Source organism: Cyanistes caeruleus, unplaced genomic scaffold, assembly GCF_971803275.1.
Source record: "Cyanistes caeruleus unplaced genomic scaffold, bCyaCae1.hap1.1 HAP1_SCAFFOLD_108, whole genome shotgun sequence".
Classification (NCBI taxonomy): Eukaryota; Metazoa; Chordata; class Aves; order Passeriformes; family Paridae; genus Cyanistes; species Cyanistes caeruleus.
In genome coordinates this window covers 134,155-156,513 of record NW_028255909.1, presented here as the reverse complement: position 1 = coordinate 156,513, position 22,359 = coordinate 134,155, and positions in this window count along the sequence as shown.

The window sequence follows — 22,359 nt, the reverse complement described above, 5'->3', positions numbered from 1 at the left end:
GTGACATCACACTTAGGACAGCCTCAAATTCATCCCCTTTGGAACACCGCAGCAGTGACAGACCCGCTTTCCCCTCTCTCTGACATCACAGCAGTGACAGGCCAAAACTACTCCTCTCTGTGACACCACAGCAGGGACAGACTCAGGTTTCCTCTATCTGTGACATCACAGCCATGGCAGCCTTAATTTCAGCTCTGATGGAACACCACAGCACTGACAGACTCATTATTCCCCGCTCTGTGACATCACAGAACAGACAGAACCAATTAAAACCTCTCTGACATACCATAGGCATGACAACCCCAATTCCATCTCCTTTGTGGCTACAGACAAGTCATAACACCTGTGTTACTTTCTCTGAGACTCCACAGCTGTGATAGCCCCAGTTTTCCCCTCTCTGTGACATCACAACTGTGGGAACCCCAATTTACGCCTGCCTGTGACAGCACAGCAGTCAAAGATGCACTTTCCACCCATTATGACATCACAGCACTGACAGGCCAAATTTCACCCTTGCTGTCACCCCACAGATTGAACAAGCCCAACTTACACCTATCTGTAACATTTACAGCGGTGATAGTGCCAGTTTTCTCCTCTCTGTGACATGATATCAAAGACAAGTCAGAATTCATCCCCTCTGATAAGCCACAGCAGTGAAAGCCTCAGTTCTCTCCTCTCGGTGAGATCACTGCAATGACAAGTCCAGTTTACACCTCTCTGCGACACCACAGTGGTGACAGACGCATTATTCCCCTCTCTGGGACATCACAGTCATGACAGAACCAATTTAAATCTCTCTGTGATACCACAGCCCTAACAACCTCAATGCCATTCCCTGTGTGGCAACAGACAAGTCATAGCACCTGTGTAACTTTCACTGCACAACAGTGATCAGCCCCAGTTTTCCCCTCTCTGTGACACCACAGCAGGGACAGACTCAGGTTTCCTCTATCTGTGACATCACAGCCACGGCAGCCTTAATTTCAGCCCCAAAGGAACACCACAGCAGTGACAGACCCAGAATTCCCCTCTCCGTGACATCACAGAAGAGACAGAACCGATTAAAACCTCTCTGTGATATCATAGCCATGACAACCCCAATTCCATCTCCTTTGTGGCAACAGACAAGTCATAGCACCTGTGATAATTTCTCTGAGACTCCACAGCTGTGATAGCCCAAGTTTTCCCCTCTCTGTGACATCACTGCAGTGGCAGACTCAGGTTTCCTCTATCTCTGACATCACACCAATGAGGGACCCAGTTTCTCCTCTCCGTGACATCACTGCACTGACAACTCTAATTTATGCCTCTCGGTGACACCACAGCACTCACAGATCCATTACGCCTCTCTCTGTGACATCACATCTGAGAGAGGCCCAATTTTCGCCTCCCTGGGACATCACAGCACTGACAACTCTAATTTACGCCTCTCTGTGACACCACAGTAGTGGCTGCCTCAATTTTCCCCTCTCTGTGACATCACACTTAGGACAGCCTCAAATTCATCCCCTTTGGAACACCGCAGCAGTGACAGACCCGCTTTCCCCTCTCTCTGACATCACAGCAGTGACAGGCCAAAACTACTCCTCTCTGTGACACCAGAGCAGCGGCAGCCTCAGTATTCTCCTCTCTGTGAGTGACATCACACCAATGAGGGACCCAGTTCAAGGTCTCTGTGACATTACTGCAGTGACAACTCTAAATTACGCCTGTCTGTGACACCACAGTGGTGACAGACGCATTATTCCCCTCTCTGGGACATCACAATCATGACAGAACCAATTTAAAACTCTCTGTGATACCACAGCCCGAACAACCCCAATTCTATTCCCTGTGTGGCAACAGACAAGTCATAGCACCTCTGTAAATTTCTCTGTCACTGCACAACAGTGATCAGCCCCAGTTTTCCCCTCTCTGTGACACCACAGCAGGGACAGACTCAGGTTTCCTCTATCTGTGACATCACAGCCACGGCAGCCTTAATTTCAGCCCCAAAGGAACACCACAGCAGTGACAGACCCAGAATTCCCCTCTCCGTGACATCACAGAAGAGACAGAACCGATTAAAACCTCTCTGTGATATCATAGCCATGACAACCCCAATTCCATCTCCTTTGTGGCAACAGACAAGTCATAGCACCTGTGATAATTTCTCTGAGACTCCACAGCTGTGATAGCCCCAGTTTTCCCCTCTCTGTGACATCACTGCAGTGGCAGACTCAGGTTTCCTCTATCTGTCACATCACACCAATGAGGGACCCAGTTTCTCCTCTCCGTGACATCACTGCACTGACAACTCTAATTTATGCCTCTCGGTGACACCACAGCACTCACAGATCCATTACGCCTCTCTCTGTGACATCACATCTGAGAGAGGCCCAATTTTCGCCTCCCTGTGACATCACAGCACTGACAACTCTAATTTACGCCTCTCTGTGACACCACAGTAGTGGCTGCCTCAATTTTCCCCTCTCTGTGACATCACACTTAGGACAGCCTCAAATTCATCCCCTTTGGAACACCGCAGCAGTGACAGACCCGCTTTCCCCTCTCTCTGACATCACAGCAGTGACAGGCCAAAACTACTCCTCTCTGTGACACCAGAGCAGCGGCAGCCTCAGTATTCTCCTCTCTGTGTGTGACATCACACCAATGAGGGACCCAGTTCAAGGTCTCTGTGACATTACTGCAGTGACAACTCTAAATTACGCCTGTCTGTGACACCACAGTGGTGACAGACGCATTATTCCCCTCTCTGGGACATCACAATCATGACAGAACCAATTTAAAACTCTCTGTGATACCACAGCCCGAACAACCCCAATTCTATTCCCTGTGTGGCAACAGACAAGTCATAGCACCTCTGTAAATTTCTCTGTCACTGCACAACAGTGATCAGCCCCAGTTTTCCCCTCTCTGTGACACCACAGCAGGGACAGACTCAGGTTTCCTCTATCTGTGACATCACAGCCATGGCAGCCTTAATTTCAGCTCTGATGGAACACCACAGCACTGACAGACTCATTATTCCCCGCTCTGTGACATCACAGAACAGACAGAACCAATTAAAACCTCTCTGACATACCATAGGCATGACAACCCCAATTCCATCTCCTTTGTGGCTACAGACAAGTCATAACACCTGTGTTACTTTCTCTGGGACTCCACAGCTGTGATAGCCCCAGTTTTCCCCTCTCTGTGACATCACAACTGTGGGAACCCCAATTTACGCCTGCCTGTGACAGCACAGCAGTCAAAGATGCACTTTCCACCCATTATGACATCACAGCACTGACAGGCCAAATTTCACCCTTGCTGTCACCCCACAGATTGAACAAGCCCAACTTACACTTATCTGTAACATTTACAGCGGTGATAGTGCCAGTTTTCTCCTCTCTGTGACATGATATCAAAGACAAGTCAGAATTCATCCCCTCTGATAAGCCACAGCAGTGAAAGCCTCAGTTCTCTCCTCTCGGTGAGATCACTGCAATGACAAGTCCAGTTTACACCTCTCTGCGACACCACAGTGGTGACAGACGCATTATTCCCCGTTCTCTGGGACATCACAGTCATGACAGAACCAATTTAAATCTCTCTGTGATACCACAGCCCTAACAACCCCAATTCCATTCCCTGTGTGGCAACAGACAAGTCATAGCACCTGTGTAACTTTCACTGCACAACAGTGATCAGCCCCAGTTTTCCCCTCTCTGTGACACCACAGCAGGGACAGACTCAGGTTTCCTCTATCTGTGACATCACAGCCACGGCAGCCTTAATTTCAGCCCCAAAGGAACACCACAGCAGTGACAGACCCAGAATTCCCCTCTCCGTGACATCACAGAAGAGACAGAACCGATTAAAACCTCTCTGTGATATCATAGCCATGACAACCCCAATTCCATCTCCTTTGTGGCAACAGACAAGTCATAGCACCTGTGATAATTTCTCTGAGACTCCACAGCTGTGATAGCCCCAGTTTTCCCCTCTCTGTGACATCACTGCAGTGGCAGACTCAGGTTTCCTCTATCTATGACATCACACCAATGAGGGACCCAGTTTCTCCTCTCCGTGACATCACTGCACTGACAACTCTAATTTATGCCTCTCGGTGACACCACAGCACTCACAGATCCATTACGCCTCTCTCTGTGACATCACATCTGAGAGAGGCCCAATTTTCGCCTCCCTGGGACATCACAGCACTGACAACTCTAATTTACGCCTCTCTGTGACACCACAGTAGTGGCTGCCTCAATTTTCCCCTCTCTGTGACATCACACTTAGGACAGCCTCAAATTCATCCCCTTTGGAACACCGCAGCAGTGACAGACCCGCTTTCCCCTCTCTCTGACATCACAGCAGTGACAGGCCAAAACTACTCCTCTCTGTGACACCAGAGCAGCGGCAGCCTCAGTATTCTCCTCTCTGTGTGTGACATCACACCAATGAGGGACCCAGTTCAAGGTCTCTGTGACATTACTGCAGTGACAACTCTAAATTACGCCTGTCTGTGACACCACAGTGGTGACAGACGCATTATTCCCCTCTCTGGGACATCACAATCATGACAGAACCAATTTAAAACTCTCTGTGATACCACAGCCCGAACAACCCCAATTCTATTCCCTGTGTGGCAACAGACAAGTCATAGCACCTCTGTAAATTTCTCTGTCACTGCACAACAGTGATCAGCCCCAGTTTTCCCCTCTCTGTGACACCACAGCAGGGACAGACTCAGGTTTCCTCTATCTGTGACATCACAGCCATGGCAGCCTTAATTTCAGCTCTGATGGAACACCACAGCACTGACAGACTCATTATTCCCCGCTCTGTGACATCACAGAACAGACAGAACCAATTAAAACCTCTCTGACATACCATAGGCATGACAACCCCAATTCCATCTCCTTTGTGGCTACAGACAAGTCATAACACCTGTGTTACTTTCTCTGAGACTCCACAGCTGTGATAGCCCCAGTTTTCCCCTCTCTGTGACATCACAACTGTGGGAACCCCAATTTACGCCTGCCTGTGACAGCACAGCAGTCAAAGATGCACTTTCCACCCATTATGACATCACAGCACTGACAGGCCAAATTTCACCCTTGCTGTCACCCCCCAGATTAAACAAGCCCAACTTACACTTATCTGTAACATTGACAGCGGTGATAGTGCCAGTTTTCTCCTCTCTGTGACAAGATATCAAAGACAAGTCAGAATTCATCCCCTCTGATAAGCCACAGCAGTGAAAGCCTCAGTTCTCTCCTCCCGGTGAGATCACTGCAATGACAAGTCCAGTTTACACCTCTCTGCGACACCACAGTGGTGACAGACGCATTATTCCCCGTTCTCTGGGACATCACAGTCATGACAGAACCAATTTAAATCTCTCTGTGATACCACAGCCCTAACAACCCCAATTCCATTCCCTGTGTGGCAACAGACAAGTCATAGCACCTGTGTAACTTTCACTGCACAACAGTGATCAGCCCCAGTTTTCCCCTCTCTGTGACACCACAGCAGGGACAGACTCAGGTTTCCTCTATCTGTGACATCACAGCCACGGCAGCCTTAATTTCAGCCCCAAAGGAACACCACAGCAGTGACAGACCCATAATTCCCCTCTCCGTGACATCACAGAAGAGACAGAACCGATTAAAACCTCTCTGTGATATCATAGCCATGACAACCCCAATTCCATCTCCTTTGTGGCAACAGACAAGTCATAGCACCTGTGATAATTTCTCTGAGACTCCACAGCTGTGATAGCCCCAGTTTTCCCCTCTCTGTGACATCACTGCAGTGGCAGACTCAGGTTTCCTCTATCTATGACATCACACCAATGAGGGACCCAGTTTCTCCTCTCCGTGACATCACTGCACTGACAACTCTAATTTATGCCTCTCGGTGACACCACAGCACTCACAGATCCATTACGCCTCTCTCTGTGACATCACATCTGAGAGAGGCCCAATTTTCGCCTCCCTGGGACATCACAGCACTGACAACTCTAATTTACGCCTCTCTGTGACACCACAGTAGTGGCTGCCTCAATTTTCCCCTCTCTGTGACATCACACTTAGGACAGCCTCAAATTCATCCCCTTTGGAACACCGCAGCAGTGACAGACCCGCTTTCCCCTCTCTCTGACATCACAGCAGTGACAGACCAAAACTACTCCTCTCTGTGACACCAGAGCAGCGGCAGCCTCAGTATTCTCCTCTCTGTGTGTGACATCACACCAATGAGGGACCCAGTTCAAGGTCTCTGTGACATTACTGCAGTGACAACTCTAAATTACGCCTGTCTGTGACAACACAGTGGTGACAGACGCATTATTCCCCTCTCTGGGACATCACAATCATGACAGAACCAATTTAAAACTCTCTGTGATACCACAGCCCGAACAACCCCAATTCTATTCCCTGTGTGGCAACAGACAAGTCATAGCACCTCTGTAAATTTCTCTGTCACTGCACAACAGTGATCAGCCCCAGTTTTCCCCTCTCTGTGACACCACAGCAAAGACAGACTCAGGTTTCCTCTATCGTGACATCACAGCCATGGCAGCCTTAATTTCAGCTCTGATGGAACACCACAACACTGACAGACCCATTATTCCCCGCTCTGTGACATCACAGAACAGACAGAACCAATTAAAACCTCTCTGACATACCATAGGCATGACAACCCCAATTCCATCTCCTTTGTGGCAACAGACAAGTCATAACAACTGTGTTACTTTCTCTGAGACTCCACAGCTGTGATAGCCCCAGTTTTCCCCTCTCTGTGACATCACAACTGTGGGAACCCCAATTTACGCCTGCCTGTGACAGCACAGCAGTCAAAGATGCACTTTCCACCCATTATGACATCACAGCACTGACAGGCCAAATTTCACCCTTGCTGTCACCCCACAGATTGAACAAGCCCAACTTACACTTATCTGTAACATTTACAGCGGTGATAGTGCCAGTTTTCTCCTCTCTGTGACATGATATCAAAGACAAGTCAGAATTCATCCCCTCTGATAAGCCACAGCAGTGAAAGCCTCAGTTCTCTCCTCTCGGTGAGATCACTGCAATGACAAGTCCAGTTTACACCTCTCTGCGACACCACAGTGGTGACAGACGCATTATTCCCCGTTCTCTGGGACATCACAGTCATGACAGAACCAATTTAAATCTCTCTGTGATACCACAGCCCTAACAACCCCAATTCCATTCCCTGTGTGGCAACAGACAAGTCATAGCACCTGTGTAACTTTCACTGCACAACAGTGATCAGCCCCAGTTTTCCCCTCTCTGTGACACCACAGCAGGGACAGACTCAGGTTTCCTCTATCTGTGACATCACAGCCACGGCAGCCTTAATTTCAGCCCCAAAGGAACACCACAGCAGTGACAGACCCAGAATTCCCCTCTCCGTGACATCACAGAAGAGACAGAACCGATTAAAACCTCTCTGTGATATCATAGCCATGACAACCCCAATTCCATCTCCTTTGTGGCAACAGACAAGTCATAGCACCTGTGATAATTTCTCTGAGACTCCACAGCTGTGATAGCCCCAGTTTTCCCCTCTCTGTGACATCACTGCAGTGGCAGACTCAGGTTTCCTCTATCTATGACATCACACCAATGAGGGACCCAGTTTCTCCTCTCCGTGACATCACTGCACTGACAACTCTAATTTATGCCTCTCGGTGACACCACAGCACTCACAGATCCATTACGCCTCTCTCTGTGACATCACATCTGAGAGAGGCCCAATTTTCGCCTCCCTGGGACATCACAGCACTGACAACTCTAATTTACGCCTCTCTGTGACACCACAGTAGTGGCTGCCTCAATTTTCCCCTCTCTGTGACATCACACTTAGGACAGCCTCAAATTCATCCCCTTTGGAACACCGCAGCAGTGACAGACCCGCTTTCCCCTCTCTCTGACATCACAGCAGTGACAGGCCAAAACTACTCCTCTCTGTGACACCACAGCAGGGACAGACTCAGGTTTCCTCTATCTGTGACATCACAGCCATGGCAGCCTTAATTTCAGCTCTGATGGAACACCACAGCACTGACAGACTCATTATTCCCCGCTCTGTGACATCCCAGAACAGACAGAACCAATTAAAACCTCTCTGACATACCATAGGCAGGACAACCCCAATTCCATCTCCTTTGTGGCTACAGACAAGTCATAACACCTGTGTTACTTTCTCTGAGACTCCACAGCTGTGATAGCCCCAGTTTTCCCCTCTCTGTGACATCACAACTGTGGGAACCCCAATTTACGCCTGCCTGTGACAGCACAGCAGTCAAAGATGCACTTTCCACCCATTATGACATCACAGCACTGACAGGCCAAATTTCACCCTTGCTGTCACCCCACAGATTGAACAAGCCCAACTTACACCTATCTGTAACATTTACAGCGGTGATAGTGCCAGTTTTCTCCTCTCTGTGACATGATATCAAAGACAAGTCAGAATTCATCCCCTCTGATAAGCCACAGCAGTGAAAGCCTCAGTTCTCTCCTCTCGGTGAGATCACTGCAATGACAAGTCCAGTTTACACCTCTCTGCGACACCACAGTGGTGACAGACGCATTATTCCCCTCTCTGGGACATCACAGTCATGACAGAACCAATTTAAATCTCTCTGTGATACCACAGCCCTAACAACCTCAATGCCATTCCCTGTGTGGCAACAGACAAGTCATAGCACCTGTGTAACTTTCACTGCACAACAGTGATCAGCCCCAGTTTTCCCCTCTCTGTGACACCACAGCAGGGACAGACTCAGGTTTCCTCTATCTGTGACATCACAGCCACGGCAGCCTTAATTTCAGCCCCAAAGGAACACCACAGCAGTGACAGACCCAGAATTCCCCTCTCCGTGACATCACAGAAGAGACAGAACCGATTAAAACCTCTCTGTGATATCATAGCCATGACAACCCCAATTCCATCTCCTTTGTGGCAACAGACAAGTCATAGCACCTGTGATAATTTCTCTGAGACTCCACAGCTGTGATAGCCCCAGTTTTCCCCTCTCTGTGACATCACTGCAGTGGCAGACTCAGGTTTCCTCTATCTGTCACATCACACCAATGAGGGACCCAGTTTCTCCTCTCCGTGACATCACTGCACTGACAACTCTAATTTATGCCTCTCGGTGACACCACAGCACTCACAGATCCATTACGCCTCTCTCTGTGACATCACATCTGAGAGAGGCCCAATTTTCGCCTCCCTGTGACATCACAGCACTGACAACTCTAATTTACGCCTCTCTGTGACACCACAGTAGTGGCTGCCTCAATTTTCCCCTCTCTGTGACATCACACTTAGGACAGCCTCAAATTCATCCCCTTTGGAACACCGCAGCAGTGACAGACCCGCTTTCCCCTCTCTCTGACATCACAGCAGTGACAGGCCAAAACTACTCCTCTCTGTGACACCAGAGCAGCGGCAGCCTCAGTATTCTCCTCTCTGTGTGTGACATCACACCAATGAGGGACCCAGTTCAAGGTCTCTGTGACATTACTGCAGTGACAACTCTAAATTACGCCTGTCTGTGACACCACAGTGGTGACAGACGCATTATTCCCCTCTCTGGGACATCACAATCATGACAGAACCAATTTAAAACTCTCTGTGATACCACAGCCCGAACAACCCCAATTCTATTCCCTGTGTGGCAACAGACAAGTCATAGCACCTCTGTAAATTTCTCTGTCACTGCACAACAGTGATCAGCCCCAGTTTTCCCCTCTCTGTGACACCACAGCAGGGACAGACTCAGGTTTCCTCTATCTGTGACATCACAGCCACGGCAGCCTTAATTTCAGCCCCAAAGGAACACCACAGCAGTGACAGACCCAGAATTCCCCTCTCCGTGACATCACAGAAGAGACAGAACCGATTAAAACCTCTCTGTGATATCATAGCCATGACAACCCCCATTCCATCTCCTTTGTGGCAACAGACAAGTCATAGCACCTGTGATAATTTCTCTGAGACTCCACAGCTGTGATAGCCCAAGTTTTCCCCTCTCTGTGACATCACTGCAGTGGCAGACTCAGGTTTCCTCTATCTCTGACATCACACCAATGAGGGACCCAGTTTCTCCTCTCCGTGACATCACTGCACTGACAACTCTAATTTATGCCTCTCGGTGACACCACAGCACTCACAGATCCATTACGCCTCTCTCTGTGACATCACATCTGAGAGAGGCCCAATTTTCGCCTCCCTGTGACATCACAGCACTGACAACTCTAATTTACGCCTCTCTGTGACACCACAGTAGTGGCTGCCTCAATTTTCCCCTCTCTGTGACATCACACTTAGGACAGCCTCAAATTCATCCCCTTTGGAACACCGCAGCAGTGACAGACCCGCTTTCCCCTCCCTCTGACATCACAGCAGTGACAGGCCAAAACTACTCCTCTCTGTGACACCAGAGCAGCGGCAGCCTCAGTATTCTCCTCTCTGTGTGTGACATCACACCAATGAGGGACCCAGTTCAAGGTCTCTGTGACATTACTGCAGTGACAACTCTAAATTACGCCTGTCTGTGACACCACAGTGGTGACAGACGCATTATTCCCCTCTCTGGGACATCACAATCATGACAGAACCAATTTGAAACTCTCTGTGATACCACAGCCCGAACAACCCCAATTCCATTCCCTGTGTGGCAACAGACAAGTCATAGCACCTCTGTAAATTTCTCTGTCACTGCACAACAGTAATCAGCCCCAGTTTTCCCCTCTCTGTGACACCACAGCAGGGACAGACTCAGGTTTCCTCTATCGTGACATCACAGCCATGGCAGCCTTAATTTCAGCTCTGATGGAACACCACAGCACTGACAGACCCATTATTCCCCGCTCTGCGACATCACAGAACAGACAGAACCAATTAAAACCTCTCTGACATACCATAGGCATGACAACCCCAATTCCATCTCCTTTGTGGCAACAGACAAGTCATAACACCTGTGTTACTTTCTCTGAGACTCCACAGCTGTGATAGCCCCAGTTTTCCCCTCTCTGTGACATCACAACTGTGGGAACCCCAATTTACGCCTGCCTGTGACAGCACAGCAGTCAAAGATGCACTTTCCACCCATTATGACATCACAGCACTGACAGGCCAAATTTCACCCTTTCTGTCACCCCACAGATTGAACAAGCCCAACTTACACTTATCTGTAACATTTACAGCGGTGATAGTGCCAGTTTTCTCCTCTCTGTGACATGATATCAAAGACAAGTCAGAATTCATCCCCTCTGATAGGCCACAGCAGTGAAAGCCTCAGTTTTCTCCTCTCGGTGAGATCACTGCAATGACAAGTCCAGTTTACACCTCTCTGCGACACCACAGTGGTGACAGACGCATTATTCCCCTCTCTGGGACATCACAGTCATGACAGAACCAATTTAAATCTCTCTGTGATACCACAGCCCGAACAACCCCAATTCCATTCCCTGTGTGGCAACAGACAAGTCATAGCACCTGTGTAACTTTCACTGCACAACAGTGATCAGCCCCAGTTTTCCCCTCTCTGTGACACCACAGCAGGGACAGACTCAGGTTTCCTCTATCTGTGACATCACAGCCACGGCAGCCTTAATTTCAGCCCCAAAGGAACACCACAGCAGTGACAGACCCAGAATTCCCCTCTCCGTGACATCACAGAAGAGACAGAACCGATTAAAACCTCTCTGTGATATCATAGCCATGACAACCCCAATTCCATCTCCTTTGTGGCAACAGACAAGTCATAGCACCTGTGATAATTTCTCTGAGACTCCACAGCTGTGATAGCCCCAGTTTTCCCCTCTCTGTGACATCACTGCAGTGGCAGACTCAGGTTTCCTCTATCTATGACATCACACCAATGAGGGACCCAGTTTCTCCTCTCCGTGACATCACTGCACTGACAACTCTAATTTATGCCTCTCGGTGACACCACAGCACTCACAGATCCATTACGCCTCTCTCTGTGACATCACATCTGAGAGAGGCCCAATTTTCGCCTCCCTGGGACATCACAGCACTGACAACTCTAATTTACGCCTCTCTGTGACACCACAGTAGTGGCTGCCTCAATTTTCCCCTCTCTGTGACATCACACTTAGGACAGCCTCAAATTCATCCCCTTTGGAACACCGCAGCAGTGACAGACCCGCTTTCCCCTCTCTCTGACATCACAGCAGTGACAGGCCAAAACTACTCCTCTCTGTGACACCACAGCAGGGACAGACTCAGGTTTCCTCTATCTGTGACATCACAGCCATGGCAGCCTTAATTTCAGCTCTGATGGAACACCACAGCACTGACAGACCCATTATTCCCCGCTCTGTGACATCCCAGAACAGACAGAACCAATTAAAACCTCTCTGACATACCATAGGCAGGACAACCCCAATTCCATCTCCTTTGTGGCTACAGACAAGTCATAACACCTGTGTTACTTTCTCTGAGACTCCACAGCTGTGATAGCCCCAGTTTTCCCCTCTCTGTGACATCACAACTGTGGGAACCCCAATTTACGCCTGCCTGTGACAGCACAGCAGTCAAAGATGCACTTTCCACCCATTATGACATCACAGCACTGACAGGCCAAATTTCACCCTTGCTGTCACCCCACAGATTGAACAAGCCCAACTTACACCTATCTGTAACATTTACAGCGGTGATAGTGCCAGTTTTCTCCTCTCTGTGACATGATATCAAAGACAAGTCAGAATTCATCCCCTCTGATAAGCCACAGCAGTGAAAGCCTCAGTTCTCTCCTCTCGGTGAGATCACTGCAATGACAAGTCCAGTTTACACCTCTCTGCGACACCACAGTGGTGACAGACGCATTATTCCCCTCTCTGGGACATCACAGTCATGACAGAACCAATTTAAATCTCTCTGTGATACCACAGCCCTAACAACCTCAATGCCATTCCCTGTGTGGCAACAGACAAGTCATAGCACCTGTGTAACTTTCACTGCACAACAGTGATCAGCCCCAGTTTTCCCCTCTCTGTGACACCACAGCAGGGACAGACTCAGGTTTCCTCTATCTGTGACATCACAGCCACGGCAGCCTTAATTTCAGCCCCAAAGGAACACCACAGCAGTGACAGACCCAGAATTCCCCTCTCCGTGACATCACAGAAGAGACAGAACCGATTAAAACCTCTCTGTGATATCATAGCCATGACAACCCCAATTCCATCTCCTTTGTGGCAACAGACAAGTCATAGCACCTGTGATAATTTCTCTGAGACTCCACAGCTGTGATAGCCCCAGTTTTCCCCTCTCTGTGACATCACTGCAGTGGCAGACTCAGGTTTCCTCTATCTGTCACATCACACCAATGAGGGACCCAGTTTCTCCTCTCCGTGACATCACTGCACTGACAACTCTAATTTATGCCTCTCGGTGACACCACAGCACTCACAGATCCATTACGCCTCTCTCTGTGACATCACATCTGAGAGAGGCCCAATTTTCGCCTCCCTGGGACATCACAGCACTGACAACTCTAATTTACGCCTCTCTGTGACACCACAGTAGTGGCTGCCTCAATTTTCCCCTCTCTGTGACATCACACTTAGGACAGCCTCAAATTCATCCCCTTTGGAACACCGCAGCAGTGACAGACCCGCTTTCCCCTCTCTCTGACATCACAGCAGTGACAGGCCAAAACTACTCCTCTCTGTGACACCAGAGCAGCGGCAGCCTCAGTATTCTCCTCTCTGTGTGTGACATCACACCAATGAGGGACCCAGTTCAAGGTCTCTGTGACATTACTGCAGTGACAACTCTAAATTACGCCTGTCTGTGACACCACAGTGGTGACAGACGCATTATTCCCCTCTCTGGGACATCACAATCATGACAGAACCAATTTAAAACTCTCTGTGATACCACAGCCCGAACAACCCCAATTCTATTCCCTGTGTGGCAACAGACAAGTCATAGCACCTCTGTAAATTTCTCTGTCACTGCACAACAGTGATCAGCCCCAGTTTTCCCCTCTCTGTGACACCACAGCAGGGACAGACTCAGGTTTCCTCTATCTGTGACATCACAGCCACGGCAGCCTTAATTTCAGCCCCAAAGGAACACCACAGCAGTGACAGACCCAGAATTCCCCTCTCCGTGACATCACAGAAGAGACAGAACCGATTAAAACCTCTCTGTGATATCATAGCCATGACAACCCCCATTCCATCTCCTTTGTGGCAACAGACAAGTCATAGCACCTGTGATAATTTCTCTGAGACTCCACAGCTGTGATAGCCCCAGTTTTCCCCTCTCCGTGACATCACTGCAGTGGCAGACTCAGGTTTCCTCTATCTCTGACATCACACCAATGAGGGACCCAGTTTCTCCTCTCCGTGACATCACTGCACTGACAACTCTAATTTATGCCTCTCGGTGACACCACAGCACTCACAGATCCATTACGCCTCTCTCTGTGACATCACATCTGAGAGAGGCCCAATTTTCGCCTCCCTGGGACATCACAGCACTGACAACTCTAATTTACGCCTCTCTGTGACACCACAGTAGTGGCTGCCTCAATTTTCCCCTCTCTGTGACATCACACTTAGGACAGCCTCAAATTCATCCCCTTTGGAACACCGCAGCAGTGACAGACCCGCTTTCCCCTCTCTCTGACATCACAGCAGTGACAGGCCAAAACTACTCCTCTCTGTGACACCAGAGCAGCGGCAGCCTCAGTATTCTCCTCTCTGTGTGTGACATCACACCAATGAGGGACCCAGTTCAAGGTCTCTGTGACATTACTGCAGTGACAACTCTAAATTACGCCTGTCTGTGACACCACAGTGGTGACAGACGCATTATTCCCCTCTCTGGGACATCACAATCATGACAGAACCAATTTGAAACTCTCTGTGATACCACAGCCCGAACAACCCCAATTCCATTCCCTGTGTGGCAACAGACAAGTCATAGCACCTCTGTAAATTTCTCTGTCACTGCACAACAGTAATCAGCCCCAGTTTTCCCCTCTCTGTGACACCACAGCAGGGACAGACTCAGGTTTCCTCTATCGTGACATCACAGCCATGGCAGCCTTAATTTCAGCTCTGATGGAACACCACAGCACTGACAGACCCATTATTCCCCGCTCTGCGACATCACAGAACAGACAGAACCAATTAAAACCTCTCTGACATACCATAGGCATGACAACCCCAATTCCATCTCCTTTGTGGCAACAGACAAGTCATAACACCTGTGTTACTTTCTCTGAGACTCCACAGCTGTGATAGCCCCAGTTTTCCCCTCTCTGTGACATCACAACTGTGGGAACCCCAATTTACGCCTGCCTGTGACAGCACAGCAGTCAAAGATGCACTTTCCACCCATTATGACATCACAGCACTGACAGGCCAAATTTCACCCTTTCTGTCACCCCACAGATTGAACAAGCCCAACTTACACTTATCTGTAACATTTACAGCGGTGATAGTGCCAGTTTTCTCCTCTCTGTGACATGATATCAAAGACAAGTCAGAATTCATCCCCTCTGATAGGCCACAGCAGTGAAAGCCTCAGTTTTCTCCTCTCGGTGAGATCACTGCAATGACAAGTCCAGTTTACACCTCTCTGCGACACCACAGTGGTGACAGACGCATTATTCCCCTCTCTGGGACATCACAGTCATGACAGAACCAATTTAAATCTCTCTGTGATACCACAGCCCGAACAACCCCAATTCCATTCCCTGTGTGGCAACAGACAAGTCATAGCACCTGTGTAACTTTCACTGCACAACAGTGATCAGCCCCAGTTTTCCCCTCTCTGTGACACCACAGCAGGGACAGACTCAGGTTTCCTCTATCTGTGACATCACAGCCACGGCAGCCTTAATTTCAGCCCCAAAGGAACACCACAGCAGTGACAGACCCAGAATTCCCCTCTCCGTGACATCACAGAAGAGACAGAACCGATTAAAACCTCTCTGTGATATCATAGCCATGACAACCCCAATTCCATCTCCTTTGTGGCAACAGACAAGTCATAGCACCTGTGATAATTTCTCTGAGACTCCACAGCTGTGATAGCCCCAGTTTTCCCCTCTCTGTGACATCACTGCAGTGGCAGACTCAGGTTTCCTCTATCTATGACATCACACCAATGAGGGACCCAGTTTCTCCTCTCCGTGACATCACTGCACTGACAACTCTAATTTATGCCTCTCGGTGACACCACAGCACTCACAGATCCATTACGCCTCTCTCTGTGACATCACATCTGAGAGAGGCCCAATTTTCGCCTCCCTGGGACATCACAGCACTGACAACTCTAATTTACGCCTCTCTGTGACACCACAGTAGTGGCTGCCTCAATTTTCCCCTCTCTGTGACATCACACTTAGGACAGCCTCAAATTCATCCCCTTTGGAACACCGCAGCAGTGACAGACCCGCTTTCCCCTCTCTCTGACATCACAGCAGTGACAGGCCAAAACTACTCCTCTCTGTGACACCACAGCAGGGACAGACTCAGGTTTCCTCTATCTGTGACATCACAGCCATGGCAGCCTTAATTTCAGCTCTGATGGAACACCACAGCACTGACAGACTCATTATTCCCCGCTCTGTGACATCCCAGAACAGACAGAACCAATTAAAACCTCTCTGACATACCATAGGCAGGACAACCCCAATTCCATCTCCTTTGTGGCTACAGACAAGTCATAACACCTGTGTTACTTTCTCTGAGACTCCACAGCTGTGATAGCCCCAGTTTTCCCCTCTCTGTGACATCACAACTGTGGGAACCCCAATTTACGCCTGCCTGTGACAGCACAGCAGTCAAAGATGCACTTTCCACCCATTATGACATCACAGCACTGACAGGCCAAATTTCACCCTTGCTGTCACCCCACAGATTGAACAAGCCCAACTTACACCTATCTGTAACATTTACAGCGGTGATAGTGCCAGTTTTCTCCTCTCTGTGACATGATATCAAAGACAAGTCAGAATTCATCCCCTCTGATAAGCCACAGCAGTGAAAGCCTCAGTTCTCTCCTCTCGGTGAGATCACTGCAATGACAAGTCCAGTTTACACCTCTCTGCGACACCACAGTGGTGACAGACGCATTATTCCCCTCTCTGGGACATCACAGTCATGACAGAACCAATTTAAATCTCTCTGTGATACCACAGCCCTAACAACCTCAATGCCATTCCCTGTGTGGCAACAGACAAGTCATAGCACCTGTGTAACTTTCACTGCACAACAGTGATCAGCCCCAGTTTTCCCCTCTCTGTGACACCACAGCAGGGACAGACTCAGGTTTCCTCTATCTGTGACATCACAGCCACGGCAGCCTTAATTTCAGCCCCAAAGGAACACCACAGCAGTGACAGACCCATAATTCCCCTCTCCGTGACATCACAGAAGAGACAGAACCGATTAAAACCTCTCTGTGATATCATAGCCATGACAACCCCAATTCCATCTCCTTTGTGGCAACAGACAAGTCATAGCACCTGTGATAATTTCTCTGAGACTCCACAGCTGTGATAGCCCCAGTTTTCCCCTCTCTGTGACATCACTGCAGTGGCAGACTCAGGTTTCCTCTATCTGTCACATCACACCAATGAGGGACCCAGTTTCTCCTCTCCGTGACATCACTGCACTGACAACTCTAATTTATGCCTCTCGGTGACACCACAGCACTCACAGATCCATTACGCCTCTCTCTGTGACATCACATCTGAGAGAGGCCCAATTTTCGCCTCCCTGGGACATCACAGCACTGACAACTCTAATTTACGCCTCTCTGTGACACCACAGTAGTGGCTGCCTCAATTTTCCCCTCTCTGTGACATCACACTTAGGACAGCCTCAAATTCATCCCCTTTGGAACACCGCAGCAGTGACAGACCCGCTTTCCCCTCTCTCTGACATCACAGCAGTGACAGGCCAAAACTACTCCTCTCTGTGACACCAGAGCAGCGGCAGCCTCAGTATTCTCCTCTCTGTGTGTGACATCACACCAATGAGGGACCCAGTTCAAGGTCTCTGTGACATTACTGCAGTGACAACTCTAAATTACGCCTGTCTGTGACAACACAGTGGTGACAGACGCATTATTCCCCTCTCTGGGACATCACAATCATGACAGAACCAATTTAAAACTCTCTGTGATACCACAGCCCGAACAACCCCAATTCTATTCCCTGTGTGGCAACAGACAAGTCATAGCACCTCTGTAAATTTCTCTGTCACTGCACAACAGTGATCAGCCCCAGTTTTCCCCTCTCTGTGACACCACAGCAGGGACAGACTCAGGTTTCCTCTATCGTGACATCACAGCCATGGCAGCCTGAACTTCAGCTCTGATGGAACACCACAGCACTGACAGACCCATTATTCCCCGCTCTGTGACATCCCAGAACAGACAGAACCAATTTAAACCTCTCTGACATACCATAGGCATGACAACCCCAATTCCATCTCCTTTGTGGCAACAGACAAGTCATAACACCTGTGTTACTTTCTCTGAGACTCCACAGCTGTGATAGCCCCAGTTTTCCCTTCTCTGTGACAGCACAACTGTGGGAACCCCAATTTACGCCTGCCTGTGACAGCACAGCAGTCAAAGATGCACTTTCCACCCATTATGACATCACAGCACTGACAGGCCAAATTTCACCCTTTCTGTCACCCCACAGATTGAACAAGCCCAACTTGCACCTATCTGTAACATTTACAGCGGTGATAGTGCTAGTTTTCTCCTCTCTGTGACATGATATCAAAGACAAGTCAGAATTCATCCCCTCTGATAAGCCACAGCAGTGAAAGCCTCAGTTTTCTCCTCTCAGTGAGATCACTGCAATGACAAGTCCAGTTTACACCTCTCTGCGACACCACAGTGGTGACAGACGCATTATTCCCCTCTCTGGGACATCACAGTCATGACAGAACCAATTTAAATCTCTCTGTGATACCACAGCCCTAACAACCCCAATTCCATTCCCTGTGTGGCAACAGACAAGTCATAGCACCTGTGTAACTTTCACTGCACAACAGTGATCAGCCCCAGTTTTCCCCTCTCTGTGACACCACAGCAGGGACAGACTCAGGTTTCCTCTATCTGTGACATCACAGCCACGGCAGCCTTAATTTCAGCCCCAAAGGAACACCACAGCAGTGACAGACCCATAATTCCCCTCTCCGTGACATCACAGAAGAGACAGAACCGATTAAAACCTCTCTGTGATATCATAGCCATGACAACCCCAATTCCATCTCCTTTGTGGCAACAGACAAGTCATAGCACCTGTGATAATTTCTCTGAGACTCCACAGCTGTGATAGCCCCAGTTTTCCCCTCTCTGTGACATCACTGCAGTGGCAGACTCAGGTTTCCTCTATCTCTGACATCACACCAATGAGGGACCCAGTTCAAGGTCTCTGTGACATTACTGCAGTGACAACTCTAAATTATGCCTGTCTGTGACACCACAGTGGTGACAGACGCATTATTCCCCTCTCTGGGACATCACAATCATGACAGAACCAATTTAAAACTCTCTGTGATACCACAGCCCGAGCAACCCCAATTCTATTCCCTGTGTGGCAACAGACAAGTCATAGCACCTCTGTAAATTTCTCTGTCACTGCACAACAGTGATCAGCCCCAGTTTTCCCCTCTCTGTGACACCACAGCAGGGACAGACTCAGGTTTCCTCTATCGTGACATCACAGCCATGGCAGCCTTAATTTCAGCTCTGATGGAACACCACAGCACTGACAGACCCATTATTCCCCGCTCTGTGACATCACAGAACAGACAGAACCAATTAAAACCTCTCTGACATACCATAGGCATGACAACCCCAATTCCATCTCCTTTGTGGCAACAGACAAGTCATAACACCTGTGTTACTTTCTCTGAGACTCCACAGCTGTGATAGCCCCAGTGTTCCCCTCTCTGTGACATCACAACTGTGGGAACCCCAATTTACGCCTGCCTGTGACAGCACAGCAGTCAAAGATGCACTTTCCACCCATTATGACATCACAGCACTGACAGGCCAAATTTCACCCTTGCTGTCACCCCACAGATTGAACAAGCCCAACTTACACTTATCTGTAACATTTACAGCGGTGATAGTGCCAGTTTTCTCCTCTCTGTGACAAGATATCAAAGACAAGTCAGAATTCATCCCCTCTGATATGCCACAGCAATGAAAGCCTCAGTTTTCTCCTCCCGGTGAGATCACTGCAATGACAAGTCCAGTTTACACCTCTCTGCGACACCACAGTGGTGACAGACGCATTATTCCCCGTTCTCTGGGACATCACAGTCATGACAGAACCAATTTAAATCTCTCTGTGATACCACAGCCCTAACAACCCCAATTCCATTCCCTGTGTGGCAACAGACAAGTCATAGCACCTGTGTAACTTTCACTGCACAACAGTGATCAGCCCCAGTTTTCCCCTCTCTGTGACACCACAGCAGGGACAGACTCAGGTTTCCTCTATCTGTGACATCACAGCCATGGCAGCCTTAATTTCAGCCCCAAAGGAACACCACAGCAGTGACAGACCCATAATTCCCCTCTCCGTGACATCACAGAAGAGACAGAACCGATTAAAACCTCTCTGTGATATCATAGCCATGACAACCCCAATTCCATCTCCTTTGTGGCAACAGACAAGTCATAGCACCTGTGATAATTTCTCTGAGACTCCACAGCTGTGATAGCCCCAGTTTTCCCCTCTCCGTGACATCACTGCAGTGGCAGACTCAGGTTTCCTCTATCTGTGACATCACACCAATGAGGGACCCAGTTTCTCCTCTCCGTGACATCACTGCACTGACAACTCTAATTTATGCCTCTCGGTGACACCACAGCACTCACAGATCCATTACGCCTCTCTCTGTGACATCACATCTGAGAGAGGCCCAATTTTCGCCTCCCTGGGACATCACAGCACTGACAACTCTAATTTACGCCTCTCTGTGACACCACAGTAGTGCCTGCCTCAATTTTCCCCTCTCTGTGACATCACACTTAGGACAGCCTCAAATTCATCCCCTTTGGAACACCGCAGCAGTGACAGACCCGCTTTCCCCTCTCTCTGACATCACAGCAGTGACAGGCCAAAACTACTCCTCTCTGTGACACCAGAGCAGCGGCAGCCTCAGTATTCTCCTCTCTGTGTGTGACATCACACCAATGAGGGACCCAGTTCAAGGTCTCTGTGACATTACTGCAGTGACAACTCTAAATTACGCCTCTCTGTGACACCACAGTGGTGACAGACGCATTATTCCCCTCTCTGGGACATCACAATCATGACAGAACCAATTTAAAACTCTCTGTGATACCACAGCCCGAACAACCCCAATTCTATTCCCTGTGTGGCAACAGACAAGTCATAGCACCTCTGTAAATTTCTCTGTCACTGCACAACAGTGATCAGCCCCAGTTTTCCCCTCTCTGTGACACCACAGCAGGGACAGACTCAGGTTTCCTCTATCTGTGACATCACAGCCATGGCAGCCTTAATTTCAGCTCTGATGGAACACCACAGCACTGACAGACCCATTATTCCCCGCTCTGTGACATCACAGAACAGACAGAACCAATTAAAACCTCTCTGACATACCATAGGCATGACAACCCCAATTCCATCTCCTTTGTGGCTACAGACAAGTCATAACACCTGTGTTACTTTCTCTGAGACTCCACAGCTGTGATAGCCCCAGTTTTCCCCTCTCTGTGACATCACAACTGTGGGAACCCCAATTTACACCTGCCTGTGACAGCACAGCAGTCAAAGATGCACTTTCCACCCATTATGACATCACAGCACTGACAGGCCAAATTTCACCCTTGCTGTCACCCCACAGATTGAACAAGCCCAACTTACACTTATCTGTAACATTTACAGCGGTGATAGTGCCAGTTTTCTCCTCTCTGTGACATGATATCAAAGACAAGTCAGAATTCATCCCCTCTGATAAGCCACAGCAGTGAAAGCCTCAGTTCTCTCCTCTCGGTGAGATCACTGCAATGACAAGTCCAGTTTACACCTCTCTGCGACACCACAGTGGTGACAGACGCATTATTCCCCGTTCTCTGGGACATCACAGTCATGACAGAACCAATTTAAATCTCTCTGTGATACCACAGCCCTAACAACCCCAATTCCATTCCCTGTGTGGCAACAGACAAGTCATAGCACCTGTGTAACTTTCACTGCACAACAGTGATCAGCCCCAGTTTTCCCCTCTCTGTGACACCACAGCAGGGACAGACTCAGGTTTCCTCTATCTG